The sequence below is a fragment of the Vicia villosa genome, linkage group LG2 (genome assembly GCF_029867415.1).
Source record: "Vicia villosa cultivar HV-30 ecotype Madison, WI linkage group LG2, Vvil1.0, whole genome shotgun sequence".
In the NCBI taxonomy this organism is placed as follows: domain Eukaryota; kingdom Viridiplantae; phylum Streptophyta; class Magnoliopsida; order Fabales; family Fabaceae; genus Vicia; species Vicia villosa.
In genome coordinates, this window is record NC_081181.1 from 76,874,375 (window position 1) to 76,896,789 (window position 22,415).

Genomic DNA, 22,415 nt, shown 5'->3' on the forward strand with positions numbered 1-22,415 from the left:
GTTTTATATATTCTATCTTTATCTCACAATTAATTTTTCTTTCCTATACTCTTTATCTCATAAATCATTTTCATTTCCTATTCTCTCTCAAATCCATAGGCCAATTAATTTTCATTACATATTCTCTCTCTCTCTCTCTCTCTCTCTCTCTCTCTCTCTCAAAAAATAACATAAAAAGTGTTCTGGACTGGGCCAAGGTTAGGCCCAATATGATTTTCGGCCCAATAAACCTCAGAGGCCCACGTTCCTCTACGACCCTCCTACGCACCTAGGATGCCCACCTTAGACATGCTCGGCCGCCCTATATCCCCGGAGCATATGGCACCCGACATGCTCGGCACTGACGACCCCGCAAACACCTTCGTTGCCGAGGACTCTGCTCCGCGCAGGGTTCCTTCATATTCAACCCTCCGAACAACTCGGATTCCACGTGGCTCCTGAAAGACCGCGTCTCCCTGGAACTTCGGAGCGGTTAACCAGGACAGAGGGCATGCACGCACCTCCGATATTTCCGCTCAGGAAACCTGGCAGTCTCCTAGTTGGGCTTGGGAATCCAACCCAATAGCGAGATCATGGCCCAGCGCTGGGGGCTATAAATACCCTCTTTAACTAGAGGGTCAGGTATTCAATTCTTACTCACTCTTAGCTAGTACTTGCGCTCCTTTGCTCGTCAACTTACTTTGGCATTGGAGTACCTTGCAGGTACACCCCCCCTTTTCTCCTTCCTAGAAGATCCAGTCCGAGCAGCCTACGACGATTCTTCTGATCAGGTACGATCAAGTGGCGCCGTCTGTGGGAAACTTGCTTCCCCATCTTTAACGAACAAAGATCAAAGCTAATCATCTCCAATCGTCATGGCTGACAACAACAACAACATCCCAAACGCTGACCCTTTCCTCCTTCACGAGCTGATCGAGGAATCCTCCCGCGAGCTAGCTAATCATCGTCGGGGGGATCGTCGGCGACAAAGGTCCGGGCATGAAACCCAGGACACTCAGCTGTTGCAGGTCCTACAACAGGTCCAGAATGTTGACCATGTTCCTCCAGAAGGGCACGTTCAGAACGGCGAGCAGATCCGAACAACCAACGGGCCGGAACATGCCCAGAATGTGAATGAGACCGACCTCCGAGACGGGCAACATGCTTCCTCAACATTCCCGAGGACGCTGACCCCATCACCGTCCGCTTGCTCAAAGAAATACAATTGACGAACAGCCTCCTCAGAATTCAGGACGACCGAATTCACGAACTAGAAAGACAGCGACGACGTCGCCCCTCTCCGCGGAAGCACTACAGGTCATGCTCCTATTCCTCCTCGCGCTCACCGCCGAGAAGATACCGTCGGCGTTCTCCATCCTCTTCAAGGTCTCCCCCGAGAAGACATCGCCGCCGGAGGACCCGTTCCCGTTCTCCACCCAGAAAGAACAGGAAGAACCAGAAACCTGAAGCCGCTGAACAAAGAAGCCCCTCCCCCGAACAGGGCCGTCGGGGCCCCTCCAAAGCTGCGTTGGGTGACAACCAAGAGGATTCCCGACGAAACAGGCACTACCATTCACCATGACCAAGCGACGAGGAGGACTTCCGCAGCCCCTTGTCCGCCAATATCCGGAGAGCCCACCTCCCTCGGGGGATGGAAAAACCGCCAGTATTGGACCAATACGACGGGACCACTGACCCCGACGACCATATTCGGAGCATCGAAGCGGTCATGGACTATCACGTCGTCAGAGGCTCGATCAAGTGCCGCATTTTCCCGACCACCCTCAGGAAGGGAGCGATGAATTGGTACAGGAACCTCCCTCCGAACTCCATCCATTCCTGGACCGAGCTCAAAGAACTCTTCTTGAGCCACTTCACAGCCTCCCGACGACAACCGAAATCGGAAGCCAATCTCGAGGCCGTGGTACAAGGACCCAACGAACCTCTTCGGGATTACCTTGAAAGATTCAACAAGGAGGCCGTCCAAGTGCAGACGGCCGACTACATGAAGAGGTACATCTTGGAGCGAGGACTTCTCCCCGGCAGTGACTTCAAGAAGGCCATTAAGATTGAGAAGGTGCACTCGATGAATGCCCTCCTCCGCAAAGCAAAGGCATTCATCGACTTTGAGGAAGGCGAGGCAGCCGCGATCAAAGCCTCGAGGGGCAGTGATGCCGCTCGCAGCTCAAACCTCGAGGATCCAGGGTCACGCCGAGGACAAGACAAAAGAAGGGACGACAGGTCCCGAGATGTCAAAGAACGGCGAGGACCGGCAGGGCGTTTCAACGACTACACTCCTTTGAACACCTCCCGGGAGAAAATCCTGGCCGACTGCCAGAACGCCGAGTTCAAGAAATCCAACATCAGGCCCCCGAAGTCAAATCCTACAAGACCGGGGACGGACAAGTCCAAGTACTGCAAGTACCACAAGAGTCACGGGCATATGACCGACGAATGCATACATCTCAAAGATGCCATAGAGACCCTGATCAAAGAGGGCCACCTGGCAAAATACACCAAGAAGGGAGAACCCTCCAGAAGAGACATCCCTCGAAACTCTGACGAGGGGAACTCACCAGACAGCAGACCGCTTCAAGTCGCACTGTCCGTAACCCGACCAGAAGACTTCATCCCTTCAGTCGGCGTGACGACCGCCCTCAGCACCTGGGAACATTTCCCCACCGCAATGGTCATCTCCAACGGCGGCGACCCCGGCTCCCTCACCGTCAGTTCAGTCAAGAGAAAGTTCGACGAGCTACTCAGCGCCAATGCCGATCTCGGCCCTACTCTGCGGAAATTCCGAGGAAAGTCAGAGCCAATCACTTTCTACCTCGAGGAACTGCCCGGCGGAGCTCCAAACGCCACCATTCCCCTCCTCGTCCGAGCCAGAATGGCAAACTTCGATGTTCGACGGGTCCTGGTGGATGAAGGTAGTTCGGTCGACATCATGTACTCTCACCTTTTCCGAACACTTCAGCTGGACGACTCGCACCTCACTCCCTATGTGGGTTCCGACCTCCAGGGTTTTAACGGAGCCACCACCAAACCATGGGGCTACGTCGAGCTGATTGTCACCTTCGGGGAAGGGGAAGCGTCCAGACAAGTCAAAACCAGGTTTTTGGTGATCGACTGCAAAACATTGTACAACTGCATCATCGGACGCCCAACACTGGCCGAGCTAACCGCCGTGCCCTCCACGGTCCATCTGAAGATGAAGTTCTACACGAGGACAGGGAAAGTGGCCACCATCAACGCCGACATTGAAGCTGCGAGGAGGATCTTCGATGCCTCCGTCAAAGGACTAGAGCTGATCGCCCCTCCGACCAGCTCCAACAAAAAACCAAGAGCCGAAGACAAGCATCCTCGGGAAGATCAGGTTCCAACGGCCAACGTCAGCTCGGTCGACCTCGATGCAAGGTTTACACAAGAAGAACTGAAGACCGGGGAAGAGACACAATCAAAGGCCCCTCATCCCGTCCGGCCTATCCCCGACGGAGATTTCGAGCTGATCCCCCTGGGAGACAACCCCCACAGAGCAGTGAAGATCGGCAAAGACATCCGTGACCTGCCGAGGAAGCAACTCGTAACCTGCCTTCGAGCCAATGCCGACCTGTTCGCCTGGAGCGCCGCAGAGATGCCCGGACTCGACCCTGAGGTCGCCTGCCACCACCTCTCCATCAATCCAACCGCCAAGGCCGTAGTACAACGTAGGCGTCGGCAGTCTCCCGAGAAAGCGGAGGCTGCCGAGAAAGCTGTAAAAGACCTCCTAGAGGCAAATTTTATTTCCGAGGCCAAGTATTCAACTTGGCTCTCAAACGTTGTACTTGTTAAAAAATCTAATGGAAAATGGAGAATGTGTGTTGATTATACTGATGTTAACCGGGCATGTCCAAAAGACGCCTACCCTTTACCTAATATTGATAGACTGGTCGACAACTCGGCCGGCTATAAACTGTTGTCTTTCATGGACGCTTATTCTGGTTACAACCAGATTCCCATGGCGAAATGCGACAAGCAGTGCACGGCTTTCATGACCGAATCGGGCAACTATTACTACAACGTAATGCCCTTCGGACTCAAGAACGCCGGAGCAACTTACCAGCGGATGATGAACAAGGTCTTCCGAGGAGAAATCGGCGACACGCTCGAGGTGTATATGGACGACATGATCGTCAAATCTCGAGAAGACTCCAACCACACGCTACATCTCGAGCGGGTCTTCAAGCAGGCCAGGTCCTGCAGGATGCGCTTCAATCCGGAGAAGTGTACCTTCGGAGTACGGGCAGGCAAATTCCTCGGCTTCTACTTAACAGAACGAGGAATAGAAGCCAACCCTGATAAGTGCCGAGCATTTTCAGACCTCCCTACCCCCATCAATAAAAAATCCATCCAAGTACTAAACGGAATGCTCACGGCATTATCCCGCTTCGTCGCGAAATCCGCCCAGCATGCACTTCCATTCTTTAAGCTTCTTCAGAAGGAAGCAGCTTTCGAGTGGTCCGAGGAATGCGAACAAGCATTATCCCACCTCAAACAAGTGCTCTCCAAACCCCCGGTGCTATCCCGACCAGACAGCAACGAGGTTCTCTATCTCTACTTGGCCGTTTCAGGCGAGGCGGCCAGCGCGGCCCTGATCCGGGAAACGGAAGACGGGCAGAAGCCAGTGTACTTCACTAGCAAAGCCCTACAAGGGCCCGAGGTCCGCTATCAACAGATAGAAAAAATCGCGCTGGCCCTAATAACGGCCGCCAGAAGACTGAGGTACTACTTCCTCGCCCACACTATTATCGTCCAGACAGACCAACCGATCAAACAGCTTCTGAGCCGACCAGACATGGCCGGGAGAATGCTGAGATGGTCCCTCGAACTGTCCGAGTTCGACATACAATACGAGGGCAGGAAAGCGTTAAAAGCCCAAGCACTCGCCGACTTCGTGGCCGAGATGACGACGATCTCCAACTCCCCAACACCCACCGAGAATAAGTGGACCATCTATGTTGATGGCGCCTCAAGCCACGCGGGCAGCGGAGCCGGTATCATCTTGGAGAACGACGAGGGGCTCGTCATCGAAGTATCCTTAGTCCTATCCTTCACCACATCGAACAACCAGGCCGAGTACGAAGCCCTCCTAGCGGGCCTACGCCTCGCCGAGGACGTGGGCGCTCGGGAAGTCATGATTTATACCGACTCTCAACTGGTCGCGTCCCAAGTTAGCGGCGATTACCAGGCCAAAAACGACACACTAGCCGAGTATCTATCGCTCGTCAAAGAAAAAATGAAAGGATTCACAAAGGCAGACGTCGCACACATCCCTCGGGAACACAACTCGCGGGCCGACCTCTTATCCAAGCTTGCGAGCACGAGAAAGAAGGGAGGGAACAAGTCGGTGATACAAGAAATCTTGTCCGATCCAAGCATAGGCAAAAACACGCAAGCCATACAAGTGTTTGCCATCGGAGACGACCATTGCTGGATGACCCCGGTGTACAAATACCTCACGAACGGCGAGCTCCCCGACGACCCGAAGGAAGCCTCAGCCATTAAGAGGAGAGCCTGCTCGTACACAGTCATCGAAAATAAACTCTACCGACGGGGCTTCTCCGTTCCCCTCCTTAAATGCATCGACGGCTCGCAGGCATTGGAAGTACTGCAAGAGCTTCACGAAGGGATCAACGGCCAGCATCTCGGCGGCCGGTCGCTGGCGAGGAAAGCCCTCAGAGCCGGCTATTATTGGTCGACTATGCAGCAGGACGCCAAAGAGCATGTTCAGAAATGCGACAGATGTCAGCGGCACGCCGACATGCACCTAGCTCCCCCCAACGAGCTTAAATCCCTCTCCTCTCCTTGGCCTTTCTCCACCTGGGGAATGGACCTCCTCGGCCCTTTCCCGGTCGGATCGTACCAGAATAAGTACCTGGTGGTCGCCGTGGATTACTTCACAAAATGGATAGAGGCCGAACCTCTCGCCAAGATCACGTTTCAAAACGTGCTACGCTTCTACAAACGAAACATACTCGCTCGGTTCGGGGTACCACAGGCTATAATCACCGACAACGGCACCCAATTCACTGACAGGAAGTTCCAAGAATTCGTGGCCAAGCTCGGCACAAAACAGCACTTCACCTCAGTCGAACACCCTCAAACGAACGGGCAGGCGGAGGCAGCCAACCGAGTCATCCTCCGAGGACTGAAAAGGAGGCTCGGCGAAGCTAAAAAAGCCTGGGTCGAAGAACTACATAGTGTACTTTGGGCGTATAGAACGACGCCCCATTCGAGCACAGGCGAGACTCCTTTCAGATTAACCTACGGCACCGAAGCCGTAATCCCCGTGGAAATCCGAGAACCTTCTCGGCGCACCGAATCCCCCCTCGAGGAAGAACTTAACGACGAGGCCATGAGGGAAGAACTCGATATGGTAGAGGAGATCCGAGCAGGATCCTCCCTCCGAGAAGCTAAACTAAAACAGCAAATAGCTCTTCGCCATAACGCCAAAGTTATAAAGCGCGAATTTGAAATCGGCGCCCTAGTGCTCCGCAGAAACATGAAAGACTCGCGCGAGGGCAAACTAGCCCCAAACTGGGAAGGCCCATACCGAGTTTGTGACAAAACCGAAAATGGCGCCTACTACCTCGAGAATCTTCTCGGCGAAAAACTTGCTCGACCCTGGAACGCTGAAAAACTCAGACGTTATTACAGTTAAACATAAACTAAAACGCCCGGCCCCTGGCCCAAACTCAGGTAACAGACGGGCACGGAACCACGTCGTCGGTACGGATGTGAGTATTCCACGACAGCAACTGTCGATCCCCCTCGTCAGATGGACGGACCGACCCCTCGGCGGATTCTACACCTAGACCCTCCGTGGAAGTACCTGCATGGCAGAACCCCAGCTCGCGATGGGATCGTTCACGCCGCGAACGCTTGGCCACAACCGCGGTCTCGCGCTCGCTAAAAGCGCACACCTGCTCTGCGCACCCGGGCCGTACTCAACACGCCCGGGCAATCAATCTAGGCCGAGCATAGTCCACAAAACCGATAATATCACAAGTATATAGGTAACTCTCCGGCGTATCCGAGCATAAGTCATCAGTTACCTGAAGCAATCGAAAAATACTCTAAGTATGGAGGAAATACCTCGTCATTCGAACGCAACAGGAAAGTTATCAAAACACGAGCATACAACGATAACACTGAAGGTGCAGATAAACAGATATAAGCAAGCAAAATTATAAAACATTGAAATTGCCGACCAACTTGGTCGACGATGTCCAAAAGTTACAATCAAAATGCCGGGCACGCAGGCCCCCAAAGTAATTCGGGCATTACCCAACAAAAGATAAAATGGCACGCAGGCCGAAGAAGAAGGGCACGCAGGCCCGGGACCACTATCTACTCTTCACTCCCTGGAGACTCGGGCACCAACGCGCCGTCCACAATCTTCGAAGAAAGCCCGATATTATCCTCCTTCAAACCAGGGTTTAGAAGCCTCAGTTGACGAATAGCACGCTCGAAACCGACTTCAGCCATGTCGGCCAAGCTTATCTTCAGGCTATCTATCTTCTCCACGAACTCCGCCCTAGACTGCAAAGCAGCCACGTCCGGCGACTCGTCAGCCGAGGGAGCCCACTCAAGCTGAAGGTCGGCAAGCTTTTTCTTCTCCGCCGCAATCTCCCCGTCCTTCTGCTTGAGAACCGCATCGATCTTTCTCTTCAACTCCTTGCGATCAGTCTCCAGGGTCTTCACCCTGTCCTCGGCAGTCTTCTTTGCCGCCTCCGCCTCCTTCAGGGCCTCGGACGAGCCCGAGCCACCATTGGCTAACATTTGGGCCATCCCCAAAACCCTCATCACGGCAGCACCGTCGCACGCCAGCTGTTTCTGAAGGGACGGAGGGTCCATCTCACCGATCCGACGAGCTTCATCCGGAGAGGTAACCAGGGGAAACTTTTCAAAATAAACCCCATCCTTGTAGCAAGGAGGCAATACAAAGCCACGCTCGGGACCTAGGCTCGACGGCTCATGGCGTCCCCCCTCGGTAGCACGAGATCTCTTGGAAGCCCTCTCGTCTTCCTTCATCCGAGGAGAACCTGCTGAGGCCGAGTTCTCTGCAGCACCAGTTCCCCGATTCTTCTTCTTCTGATTCCTCCTTGCATCCAGAGCCATCTTCAGGACTGGGTCCTCCTTCTCCGGCATGGCATCTGCAAAGAAAAAATAAAAGGAGTTAGCGAAAACACAGGACAGAAGAGGAAAAGCAGGGCGAACGAACACGACCTAACAACGACCGGGTCTCCTCGGGAGTCCGACAAGATAACAAAGCCTTGGTATTAATAGGCCGCTGCTCCACAACCGGCACACCATTCTCGTCCAACACGGGATTCCCGTTCCTCGTCACCCACCGGGACATAGTGAAGCTGTCTACGTATTTGCATAGGACCGAGTAAGACTCTGCGTCCTGCTCGTCCAGGTCCCCATCTTCCCAAACGTAATGCTTAGGGGGAGACGAGAAGTGACCTTTCCACCAGAAAAACGGGAACCTCGTACAGAATTCCCTTGCTACCTGCCCGTCCTCACCCCTCACTAGCTCCCCGTCGGCGTCACGAAGGACCACGGAATCCGACACATCGTAGTAAGCCGTCGGGCTGAGCGGACGAACGACGAAGTATCGGTCCTTGAAACCTTTCACAGAGTCAGTGTACATCCCGAAGAGCTTCCGCTCGGCATTTTTGAACGAGACCCAGCCATATCGCCCGTCTGCCGCCGGCCTTTGGACACGAAAACACCGGCCAAACAATGCGGTCGTGGCACCAATACCCAAATAATTACAGACGATCTCGAATGCTCGCATAAAAGCAAAAGCATTGGGATGCAATTGGGACGGCGCCAAATTTAGAAACGCCATCATCGATTTCTGAAAGTCAGAGAAGGGCATTCGGAAGCCGAGCTTCTTGAACACGTATTCATACATCGCAAAGCCATCCCCGTTGAACCGAGAGCATATGCGCTCGTCCTGAGACGGGCACGTCACTTGGTAATTCGGCGCTTCGCCCTCTCTCAAAACCTCGATTTCTGTGAAGGCCCCGTCTAGAGACTCAGTGTATCGGGAAGTGACCGTTAAGGCTTCCTCGGCTATCCAGTCGGCCGCAACCGTGCATTCGTAACTAAACAAGGGCATTGGGGAGACCCCTCCCTCGGCGTCGGAGCCCGGAGAACCAGCATGGTCATTGTCGACCAGAGAGGGCGCGTTTTGATCCTCGATGATCTCAACATCGGAGCTAGTGGCCGTCGAGCCGTCCGACTCGCTACTCCATGAGTCAGATTCCGAGCTGGACTCCGAGTTGGCGCTCGAATCAGAGCCACCTGCACGTAGAAGGGAGAAAGTGAATTCGACAGTTCATCAAATCCACCCTTCCACCGCAATGCAAGCGAAAGGGTAGAGCAGGAGCTGCGGAGCCCTCGGCTAAACCCTCGTCGAGGAAAGACGCCCGTTAGCCGGGGACTCGAAAAATGACGTGACACGACAACGAAAAATCGTATCCGAACAGGCACAATGGTCCAACGCCACATCATCTGGTCCACCGACCCACGCTAACCCCCGGGCATCGCCTGGATAACCCGAGGAGGAAACAACAACCGCTCGTTGGACCCGATCTACGTTTACGACGACGACCACGAAAATAAAGCGCACAAACCCTAAGGAAAAGAATAAAGCAACGAAGAGGGAAGCGGACTTACGTGAAGACATGATGATGATAACCGGATGAGCTCCTCGGTAGACGAACGGTATGTTGAACAATCTGGAAGAGTATCTTCCGAGGAACGCCTGTCTGATGCCGAGCAGGTAAACAGAGAGAGGGAAACTTCCAAATGAGAGGATTCGCCCCCTTTTATAGGGAAAGGGCTCGGAAGGCGAAGCGTCGCCTCTCCTGACAAGCGCCGCCTCCTAGACCCTAGGCCATTATTACCTATGCCACGTCAGCGCGTGTCACCCACGCGCGACGTTTCGCCCCTCCACCGGTTGTTCCTCCGAGCACATCTGCTTGACGAGGAAATATATCTCATCGAGCATCTCCCGAGGGTCCCCGGACGTCGCACATAAGGTAAAGTCACAGCTTCTTGACCAGAAAACTCCGACTTGGGGGGCTCCTGTTCTGGACAGGGCCAAGGTTAGGCCCAATATGATTTTCGGCCCAATAAACCTCAGAGGCCCACGGTCCTCTACGACCCTCCTACGCACCTAGGATGCCCACCTTAGACATGCTCGGCCGCCCTATATCCCCGGAGTATATGGCACCCGACATGCTCGGCACTGACGACCCCGCAAACACCTTCGTTGGTGAGGACTCTGCTCCGCGCAGGGTTCCTTCATATTCAACCCTCCGAACAACTCAGATTCCACGTGGCTCCTGAAAGACCGCGTCTCCCTGGAACTTCAGAGCGGTTAACCAGGACAGAGGGCATGCACGCACCTCCGATATTTTCGCTCAGGAAACCTGGCAGTCTCCTAGTTTTGCTTGGGAATCCAACCCAATAGCGAGATCATGGCCCAGCGCTGGGGGCTATAAATACCCTCTTTAACTAGAGGGTCAGGTATTCAATTCTTACTCACTCTTAGCTAGTACTTGCGCTCCTTTGCTCGTCAACTTACTTTGGCATTGGAGTACCTTGCAGGTACACCCCCCCTTTTCTCCTTCCTAGAAGATCCAGTCCGAGCAGCCTACGACGATTCTTCTGATCAGGTACGATAAAAAAGAAACGAAGAAAAGGACCACCGCGAACCCGCATTCTCCGACATCCATGAACAACCTCACGCTGCAACTCCCTCAGTGTAGTTACCGTACCTCTGCACGGAACCGTCCAAGCAACCTTCCGTCTCCGCCTTAGCACGTTGCACCACCACGTTGCTCTTTCGTCCTTCATCCGAAAATTGTGTGCTCCCTCCTTTTGTTTTTCTATTTCATGTGTTGGGTTTTGGATGTTTGTTTTGGTGATTTATGAAAATAGTTGAGAAGAAGAAGTTTGGACAAAGAGTGAATGTCGAGAAAGAGGAAAGGGGAAGTGAAGTTAATGTTTTTCGTTTTGTAAAGTCCTCAAATGCTATTGTGATTTTGTTGCTTTTCTATTTTTCTGTGAAGTGTTTGGTTGCAGATCTATGATGCTAAATTTAACTTTTAACTTACTTATATTTGATTTAAAGTTGTACCCAACAAAAGATTTGGCTCCTTTGATGCTGGAAGACTATTAGTCGGGGTGAGGAAGAACAACACACTTTTGTTCGTAATGTTGAGTTCATGAAAAAAAAAGGTAGTGTATTCTTCTCCCTTGCATTATCTATATGGTTGATGAAAAAAAGGTTATGTATTTTTCTCCCTTGCAGTATCTAAGATTTTTATGGATGGATTGTCAATGGAAATTGAGTGTAGAAACAAAAGATGTGATTGTTACATGGTTGATGATTTTGGAGTTTGGTTCATGAAGGGTTTTACGCACAGGTAGTGTGAAGTTTGGTTACCGCAACTTTTTTCAGTTTTTATGTGGCTTTTAGAAATCAGCAACTGATGAGCTAAAAGTATATGTCAATCTGCATTTTGGTTGATTTTCCCCCAATGATTGGTTGATCATATATGGAACCCACAATTTCAAAAGCTAAATCAATACAATATGTTATCTATTAATGTAATAAAATTTTGTTTAGCAGGATATAATGTTGACTGTTTATTTAACTGGAAGATTTTAAAATATCAAGAGGTATAACAAAGGGAATAAAGAATCCATTGTGAGTGTCTTCTTTTCATGTAGGTTAACCTGATTGTTACGCAATTGAAACAAGATTTTAAAATATGTTTATATTGCAATATACAACTAATGTTGTATTGTCATTTGTTATTGATTGTGAATTGGTTGCATATGATAGTACAACATAGAAACTCCCTCCTTTCCAAGTAATTCCAATACTGATTTTGTATTTTTTAAATGTTTCAATTTGCATATTTTGTTGATGAAGCCAATGTATCAATTCATACAGCTACAGAAGAAGAGGCAATTGGTTTGAAATAGTATAACAATTGATTCTTACCACATATGTCGGTGTCCATGTTTCTTTCTCAAAAGAAGGATCACTTATATTTTTCATGGTTTTTATCAGGTGGTGGTTGGAAGTTTTCAACCAAGCGGCGAAGATCAGTTGGTGATAGTTAAGTTGATGATACATAGATGCAGGTTCACACTTGACATTCATCAACACAAAGTCTGATTTTTTATTTCTTCTAGCTTTACTATAGTGGCATTTGAATTGACGCATGATTAATCAATTTCATGTATTTGTGTTGCGTTGTTGTTATAAGCTATGTAGCATCAAAATTTCTAATTGAAGTTGCGTGCGACACTAATGATGACACTGATACATGAAGTTATATTCCATTTTGTACGTTTTTAAAAATTATTATTGGTGTCTATGTATCTGCGTTGTTTCAAGTGTTCGTGTTAGCTTTTGTTCTTTCTAAAGAGTTTATATGTTTGTACATTTAATGAATGAGAATTAGTGAGTTTATAGCAATATAAAAGATTCTGTTATAATAGTTTCTATTAGTCTTTGAGTAATGCTTCAGTTTTTTTATCTTGCTATTGTATTTTTTCAACTGCCAGTTTCATATTTTTGTGCATAGTAGTGCAAAATTATATAGAGAAACACGATATTTATTAACCGTAGTGGTGTCAATCGAATATTGCAGAAAAATAAAGGTTATCTAAATATTCGTAGTCAAGGTCTCATTTATTTTGTGTTGTTTTTTATTTTCTTTTTTTATAATTATTTTCTATTGAATCTTCTTGGCATAAGAGAAAATAATTTTAAGAAATGAATTATCATACAATATAATAAAGTAAGATGAGTATTTTGCCAAATTTTCTTTTTGTCATCTAAAATTAAAATATGAAACTGGCAGTTGAAAAAAAATACAATAGCAAAATAAAAAAACTGAAGCAATAAAGTAGTAATTAGTAACTGAAGCAATAAAATTAAAATTAATATAATAATAGTAATATTTCTATGAGAAATAGGAATATGCACTGACAGTGTAAAATATATTTACACTGTCAACCAATCACAACCATGTATCCAATTAAAACATAATTTTAATTTAAAAAAACTAATATGACATGGCAAGTGTAATGATTTTGATTGGATGTATGTGTAAAGTTTGTTTACACTGCACTACCTTTAAACTCTTTAACTCTATTTCTATAAATATCTTTAATTATTTTTTAATTACTTAATTTATTAATTTCTAACAACTCTATTTTTTATTTTGTTACTATTAAACAAAATAATTAACAGTAGCAATTAGTAACTTGGGAGTAGCAATAACAAAACCCGTTCAATTTTCTCCATTAAAAAATTTTGTTCATTAGATTATTAGATATTCAAACAAAAATTGGAACGATTTTCAATCACATATTCTCCCATTACTTTTAATCTGCAGTATAATAAAAAGAAATACATATGCTTAACAATTATCGACTAATTTTATTACAATATTTATGAATTATTTTCTTTTTTTACACACATATATCTTTCATCTTGGCTTTTGTGTTGTGTGTTTAGCATGCAATAATTTTTCTTCTTTTTTATAATTTGTTTTACATTTTAATTTACTTTTTATTAAATGGTCATTTTAATATCATTGAGGATAAAGCTTTTTTTTTAAAAAAAAAATTTCATATTATATATTGTATTTTATTTACAAATAATTAATATTTAATAAATAATTTATACCTTAAAAAGATTAATAAATTTAAATATAAATATAACATTTACTATTTTGAACAATTTATTGTAAAATTTGCCTTGGGATTTATATTGGACCGATCATGCATAAATATAGTGAACAATTCCACTTAAAAAATGCACATAACAACCATTTTTTATTATACTGTTATATTTTTACTATACTACTATATTTTATCTAAAATTTTTAAACATATAATTTATTATTATTTTATATATTTTAATTTTATATTAATTTTTTATGTAAAATAATTTCCGTGCATCGCACGGGTAAAACTACTAGTAGTTTTTTATATTTGATATTATTTTTCAAATGTGATCAATGTAATTAATTACTTTTAAATTACATGTGAATGTTTTGGCAGCTATATCATCCAAATGGAGAATGATACCCGTCAAGTATCAAGTCAACATCAACGGGCACGAAGGGCAGAAAATGAACGCAAAAGAAAACAACTTATGGACAACACACAAAGAGAAAATCATTTATTGAGACGACGAGAAAATTATAGGCGACGGCAAGAGCAAGAGAAACAAGCTCAAACATTACACACTATAACCAGTCGATCGAGAGTTCCATTGCAAAATTTGACAAATATGACTTTTCCAAGTTCACACTTTCAAGGCACTCATGACCATGAAGCCGGCCCGAGTAGAATTACACATGTTAACGATGTTGCACTTGGTTGGTAGTGATCAATATAAAGATTTTGATCATAGAATTATACAAAAATGATTGTTAATTTGATGTTTAATGTATGTGTGTAACCCTGCAGGTCGTACGTTCGCAACACCCCATCAATCTATCAACAACACTCAGTCTGGTACAGGTATAATGGGTTATTGTTTTAAAGATACTATAAATATTTTAACTTATATATATATATATACACACACACATATACATAAATATGAATATTCTATCTTTTTCTTACCAGATGATATGCCTGTTGATGGATCTTTGGAGGATGTAGCAATATCGGATGTTAATATGGAAGGAAGAGAAAATAATGCCTCATCGTGTCATCCTCAATGTATGTTCATTAACTTTCTCCCTCAGATAAATGTCGCTTACATTAGAGAGACATGAAATTACAAATTATACGCTATTAAATTTGTATGTTGATGCACTGTGCGTTGAGTTCTTATTTGTATTTTAGATTTTAGATAATATTCAGTAATCAACATCTATCCGCTACATGTAGCCTCGCGACATCCTTTTCGAGAAAGATACAATATTGCTCGAAATTTCAAAAATAACATGGTGATGGCAAAATCTCGGTTGCCTAATCCAACTACCTGTAGACGTTGCAACGCAAGACTGTTTCACCACGAATCACGTGACACATGTTGTTCTAGTGGGAAGGTATTGTTTCCAAGGGTTGATGCTCCTACAGAATTTCAAGAACTATTTTCGGATGGTTCAGCAGAATGAAAACATTTTAGGCAGCATATTCGAAGTTACAACCATGTCTTCTCTTTCACTTCGATTGGTGTTCACGTCGATGAATCTATTCTTGCATCTGGTCGTGGTATATATACATTTCGTGCTCAAGGAGCTTTTTACCATAACATCGGAGGTTTCTATCCCAATGAGGGTGACATGCCACGCTTCCTACAGTTATACATCTATGACACAGATAACGAGCTACATTATAGAATGCGGGAAAATCCACAACTAAATGAATCTGTGGTTCAAAAACTACAACATTTGCTCCACCAGTATAATCCTTTCGTAATTAGGTTCAGACAACTGTCCTTATTTCCAAATATCAGTGACTGTAGCCTCATACTCAAAGAGCGTCCCAGTAATCACCCTCAATATAATCTTCAATCTGCGGAACAAGTCGCTGCAATTATTGTTGGAGGTGATACTGAATCTATGGCATATGGAAGGGACATTAATGTCATTCGCTATGATGGAAATCTAAAGAAAGTACAAGAAACAAAAGGATATTATGATCCCTTGCAGTATCCTATATTGTTTCCATTTGGGACGCATGGTTGGGATGTTAACACGACAAATTGTAATGGGCGAAGAGTGTCATGTCGAGCGTATTACAGCTACATGCTTCAGGTACATTTAAGTTATTTTATACTACATATTAAAATGGCATAAATATAATTTGAAACATGTATTATTTACTTGAGGTTCATGTTGTTTAATCCACCGTAGATTTGTCCAAGTGATCAATCAATGTTGTTAAATGCGGGTCGACTATTACAACAATATATCATAGACAATTATGTCAAAATTGAATCAGGGAGGTTAAGGTGGATTCGAGAACACCAGGCAAATATACGTGCTGAAGTGTACCAGGGTTTACAAGATGCTTTGCATGTTGGTGAAACTAATGCAGGTACACATTAGTATTTAGTTATAGATTGATAATTCTTTGTTTGTTTAATCACAGCCTATCATATATCCTAAATTTAACGCATGACACTAACCATCGTAGAAAATATTGGAAAAAGAACAATATTACCATCATCATTTATTGGAGGTCGCCGAGACATGACACAACGTTACGAAGATGGCATGGCTATTGTTCTTAATAGCGGTAAACCAGATATTTTTTTGACCATGACGTGCAATCCTTCTTGGTGTGAGATAACATCAGAACTTCTACCTTTTCAAACACCACAAGATCGCCCAGATTTACTAACGAGAATATTTCGTGCTAAATTCGAGCAATTGAAGGATGATGCCATTAACAAAGGAGTCTTAGGAAAGGTTAAAAGTTACATGTATGTCACTGAATTTCAAAAACGAGGATTGCCGCATGTGCATATGTTGTTGGTCTTGGAAAGTAACGACAAGTTGCGTGACCCAAAAGATTACAATAGTGTGGTTAGAGCTGAATTACCTAAATTAGAATGTGAACCACAGTTGCATGAAGCAGTTGTAAAACATATGATCCACGGGCCTTGCGGCATACTCAATCGAAGATCTCCATGTATGAAAGATGGCAAATGTAAAAAAAGGTTTCCCAAACAATTTTGCTATGAAACGCGCCAAGGCACTGACTCATATCCAGAGTATAGGAGAAGGTTTGACGAACCTATATCTATAGGTAGAGATAGGTCTATTGATAATAGATGGGTGGTTCCTTATAACCCTTGGTTACTAGTAAAATATGACTGTCACATCAATGTAGAGGTTTGCAGTAGTATTAAAAGTATCAAGTATCTATACAAATATGTGTACAAGGGCCTTGATCGTGTGTCTATGGAGGTTCACAGCGGATCATACATGGACGAAGTCCAGCAATATGTTGATGCGATATGGATTTGTGCTCCCGAGGCAATATGGAGAATTTTCCGATTCACTCTTTACCGATTATATCCTTCTGTTGAAAGACTACAGATCCACTTGCCAGACCGCCATCAAGTGCGCTTTTATGAACATCAAAGAATTGCAGACGTCTTAAATAATGAACGCAACTCCAAAACAATGCTCACACAATTCTTTGCGCTTAATCAAAGAGATCCGGATGCAAGGAATTATCTGTATAGAGAGATACCAGAGCACTACTGTTGGAACAGTAGGGGCAAGGAATGGCATCACAGGCGATCAGCTAGAAAAGTTATTGGAAGAATCTATAAAGTATCACCTTCGGAGAGGGATAAGTTCTACTTGAGATTATTGTTATCTCATGTCAGAGGTCCAACCAGTTGGGAATATCTTCTTACAAATAACGGCATCCCATTTAATACATTTAAAAAGTCAGCCGAGGACCGAGGATTATTGGAGACTGATCATAGTATTCGTGATTGTTTGGTTGAGGCTGCGAGTCTCCAAATGCCATATGCTTTAAAGAGGTTGTTCGTGACGATTCTAATATTTTGTGAACCTACTAATGTTAGAAGTCTTTGGAATGAGTTTTTTACACATATGACAGAGGATTATCAAGTAATGAACAATGGTGTGGAATTAGTCTTGACTAATATGTTGTTGAGGGATTTGAATGAACTCTTAGGCCAACATGGCAAAAAAATTGAAGATTATGATCTCCCATCATTATCCCCTGATACGATAGAAGCGAATTTAAACCCAAGTGTCATACAAGAGGAGTTAGCGGTTGATATCCCAAATGAAGATATTGAATCTGTTGCTAAGTTAAATAATGACCAGATGATTGCATTCAAAACCATCATGAATGTCATTGATAAAAAATACAGTGGGGTATTTTTTGTTGATGGCCCAGGCGGAACAGGTAAAACATTCCTTTATCGAACATTAATGGCAACTTTACGAAATAGAGGAGAAATTGTCTTGGCAACTGCATCATCTGGCATAGCTGCAACGCTGTTGCCCGGTGGTAGGATTGCACACTCTCGAATTAAGATACCTATTGAGATACAACCGGGTTCCATCTGTGGTATTCAAAAGCAAAAAGATCTTGCAAACCTCATTAGAGTGGCAGCTGCAATAATTTGGGATGAAGCCCCAATGATAAATAAGAATTGTTTAGAAGCCTTAGATCGATCATTGCAAGATATTTGTAGCAACAATGCTCCATTTGGTGGAAAAGTTATGGTCATGGGTGGAGATTTCCGTCAAGTTCTTCTTGTTGTAAAGAAAGGTACTAAGGCGCAGATGATTTCGGCGTGTATTGTTCAGTCTCATTTATGGGCTCATACCAAAATTTTCGGTTGCGTCAAAATATGTGGTCACTCCATGACCAAGAGTTTGTAGAATTCCTTATTCGCATCGGTAATGGTGTTGAACCTACCAAACCAGATGACATGGTGAGGTTACCCTCACAAATTGCAATCCCGTAGGAGGGTGAACATTCTATACAAGTACTTATCCAACATATTTTTCCTGATTTAGAATTGCATGGATGGGATGCCCCTTAAATGGTACAGAGGGCTATTTTGACCCCAACAAATGACGAGGTACAAAAGTTGAATGATATAATCATCGATCGGTTTCCAGGAGAAGAACATGAGTTGTTGTCGTTTGACGAGGTTGAAGGGGATACTCATAATTTATACCAGCAAGAATTTTTAAACTCAACTGCACAGGGTAGTTTGCCACCACATATTCTAAAGATAAAAAAAGGTGCACCATTGATGTTGTTGCGAAATCTAGATCCTAGATATGGACTGTGTAATGGGACACGATTATTATGTCGTGGTTTATTTATGAATATGTTGGATGTGGAAATCTTGACAGGAAGCAACGCGGGAAAACGCGCTTTCTTGCCAAGAATTAAAATAAAAACGTCTGCAAGTGATGGGTTGCCTTTTGTACTGAGTAGAAAGCAGTTTCCTGTACGACTAAGTTTTGCAATTACAATAAATAAAGCACAAGGACAAACCATTCCAAATGTTGGAATATATCTTCCACGACATGTTTTCAGCCATGGACAGTTATATGTGGCTTTATCCAGAGGTGTCTCACAGACTACGACAAGGGTTTTGATCATAGAGGGAAAATTACAGGGAGAAGATGGTGAATATACAAAAAATGTAGTCTTTAAACAAATTCTTTTATCGCACCCGCAGGTATTTACTAACTACAATATAAAAATTCATTTCCATTATTTCGTTGATTTTTTACAGTAAATACGATTGAATATTTTGTATTTCTTGCGAATGACTAACTCTAAAATTATCCTTTGGTCCCCTATACAGGCAAGCTAAAATACAGTGAAATCTTTCAATTATGTAAGGAGTTGAGACAGAAGAATGTTGAACCTCACTACAACACAAAAGTGTGTTATACCGAATCATTTTTCTAATGTCATTGTATTATGTCAACTGGGTCATTGTTCCTCTCACTATTATTGTACTATTGTCTTTAGATGGGACACTTTGAAGATAAATGGAGCACATGGAAGGACGAACAAACTATTGCTTCCATCGACAAACCCGACAATAAGGTGTATTTACATGTTTATGCAAAGTAAGCGTGAAAAAACTATTTGTTGCATTTTTCATCACCATTTCACTAATACTTTTATCATCCTTATTAAAACAGGTAAAACGTCTGCAGATTTACTCTCTCGGTTGGTGCTCCACCGTCATAGCAGATAAAATACAACTCTGGAAAATGGTGAAAAGAGAAATGTTATCTCAAAGGATAGAGAGGTATTGATATTATACATTTACAACTTTTTTTCCTAACATATTTTTGGAGGCATTGGTTTAATGTTTATTTATTTGTTCATCTCTGGATATAAAACCATGTATATTTTTCAAGTTAATTATTTAACTTTTTTAGCAAAAATCCATGTAATTCAAGCATCGAAAAGAGTTGTTGTTCTACCAAATCTACACTAAAACAATCTATCTCTATTCTTCAGGTATATGTATTATTTATATTTTATACTAAACCAAATGATACTTTACGAGTAACATGTTTTAAATGTATTAGTTTCTTGATCATATATTTCGTGATGTATTTGTAGTTTTTTAAAACTCAAGATTTCATTGATAAAGGGGTGTATGAAGAATTGATTCGACTATTTTCAAGGTATGAAAAATACTATATTACACTAATTACTATTAATACTACACTATCTTTTTTCTCTAAAAGATTATAATGTTGTGGTCTTACGTTTTTACTCATTACTGTGGAAATCAATTGCAGGGAAAAAGATAATTCTTCCCACGAAGATTTCATGTTCGACCTTCCTCATAAGGAGCGTCATTGATTACAAGCGATAATATGCTTAAATGTATGCACCGGTCTTTGGATACAATTTAATGCATGTGTTTGTTTCCCATTTTCAAAGTGTAATAATATTATTAGCATGTATGAATTATTTCAAAGTGTAATAATATTATTAGAGATCATACATTCAATGGTATCTTAAATTTGTTTACTTCTACTAATACTGTCTATATATGAATTATTTTTGGCGGGACGTATAACTCAAACTTCGGAATATACATATGTGTTATTGAATTAGTGTCCTAAGGTCATGTCGGAAGAAGATATGGCTCATAACACAATTTGCAACGAAGCCATTTATGTTGTGTCTAACTATTAATTTTTTTAAGTGTGTCGTACAATATAAATACCTCTTTAAAAGATGTACAGACATTTATTTTTCTCTGTTGTGCACATTAAAAAAGCGGACAAACGGGCACGGGAGTGCCCGTTTGAACGCTAGTATATATAAACAACCATTCAAAAATATTATTTTTTAAATAATTAAAATAAAATTTAAATTTCAATAAGCAATTAATGGTTACGAATCATTGACGGTGTAAAATTGCTTTACACTGTTAGTGCATACCAATTAAATTCATATATATATATATATATATATATATATATATATTAGTAACGTACACCTATTTTTATGAAGGTCTTTGGGGTTCGCTAAAATACGCTCACTTATTTTTTTAAGGTGTGTGATAGCAATTTTAACTTAAAAAATAGTTAAATGCACTCTAAGGTGCATGTTGCTAAAATAGACCTTCATAAAATCAAGTGGGTCTACATTAATAAAACCATATATATATATATATATATATATATATATATATATGTGTGTGTGTGTGTGTGTGTGTGTGTGTGTGTGTGTGTGTGTGTGTGTGTGTGTGTGTGCGCGCGCGCGCGTGTGTGAAGTTTTATGCATTGTTTTTCACACCGTCAGTACATCAAATACATCTATTTGTGTTATTTTAGATATGACTATAAAAAGTCAAACTTTTTACTAATAAGCTGTGAAGTTTTAGAATGGGATAATCTCATTCCTAACCAAACTTTTAATGCCGAGTTGAACTATAACATAAACCATGGTTTTATATCGGGTTAACCAAGATTCTACGAAAGCTTTTATTATTGCATAAGCCTTCGAAACTAGACAAATGTTTGATCACACAATCTCCAGACAAAAGCTTTTAGTGCATTGAACTTCAAATCCAAACAAACAATCCCTAATCGGATAAAATATTCAACCAAGGTATAAACAAAACTTCATTGGTGAACTTACAAATCTACCTTTCGAGAATTACACTTTTTCTCCCTCACAACAAAATTTTCTCGTAAGAACACTTTGGAAAACTTTTAGTATGAGAAAGTAAACAAAGAGAAATTTTAGAGAGAGTGTGAGAAGTGTGAAATGAAACATGATTGGTACGGATCTTATTGGTTGATCACAACCTGAAGTGGGCTAGACTCTTCCTCTACAATGTTGAAATCAAGGAGGAGGGGGTGTTCCGGCAAGACACTCAGATGCTAAAGTAAGTAAGAGTGCAGAGATACCTGGGAGCGTTTTTGGATAAGATTTGGATTACCTGACCCTCTCACAAGATAGGGTATTTATAGTGCCCCCATTTTGAAACGGGCATCTAGGAATCAGCCTAAAAAATAGGTAACTCCTAGGAATTCTGCATGAAAGCAGGGGAAGGCATCTCGTCCTCGTCATCATGGAAGCCTGCTCGGGTATAGTAAAAACTAGTCGTTAGTACGGGCAGAGATGCAGTTGAGAGCAGCGGTGGTTTAATTGGCTTTGGGGTCAACCGACCACGAGTGCCTTTTCGAGGGGTATAACGAAAAAATGCCTTTCGTCATCCCCACTGATTAGGCCAAATCCTTTGGTCCGTCCTGGTATTAGAAGCGGATTGGGCCATGCTTAGTCATTAGGCAAGTCCAGAACAAGAGCCTCCCAAGTTGTTGCTTTCGGGCACGCGA

General features: G+C 43.4%; 1 pseudogene; it reads left to right on the plus strand.

Annotated features, from left to right (window-relative positions):
* Positions 1-10,967: 10,967 nt before the first annotated feature.
* LOC131649402 (ATP-dependent DNA helicase PIF1-like) lies at positions 10,968-20,424 on the plus strand (annotated as a pseudogene).
* The last annotated feature ends 1,991 nt before the right edge of the window (positions 20,425-22,415 follow it).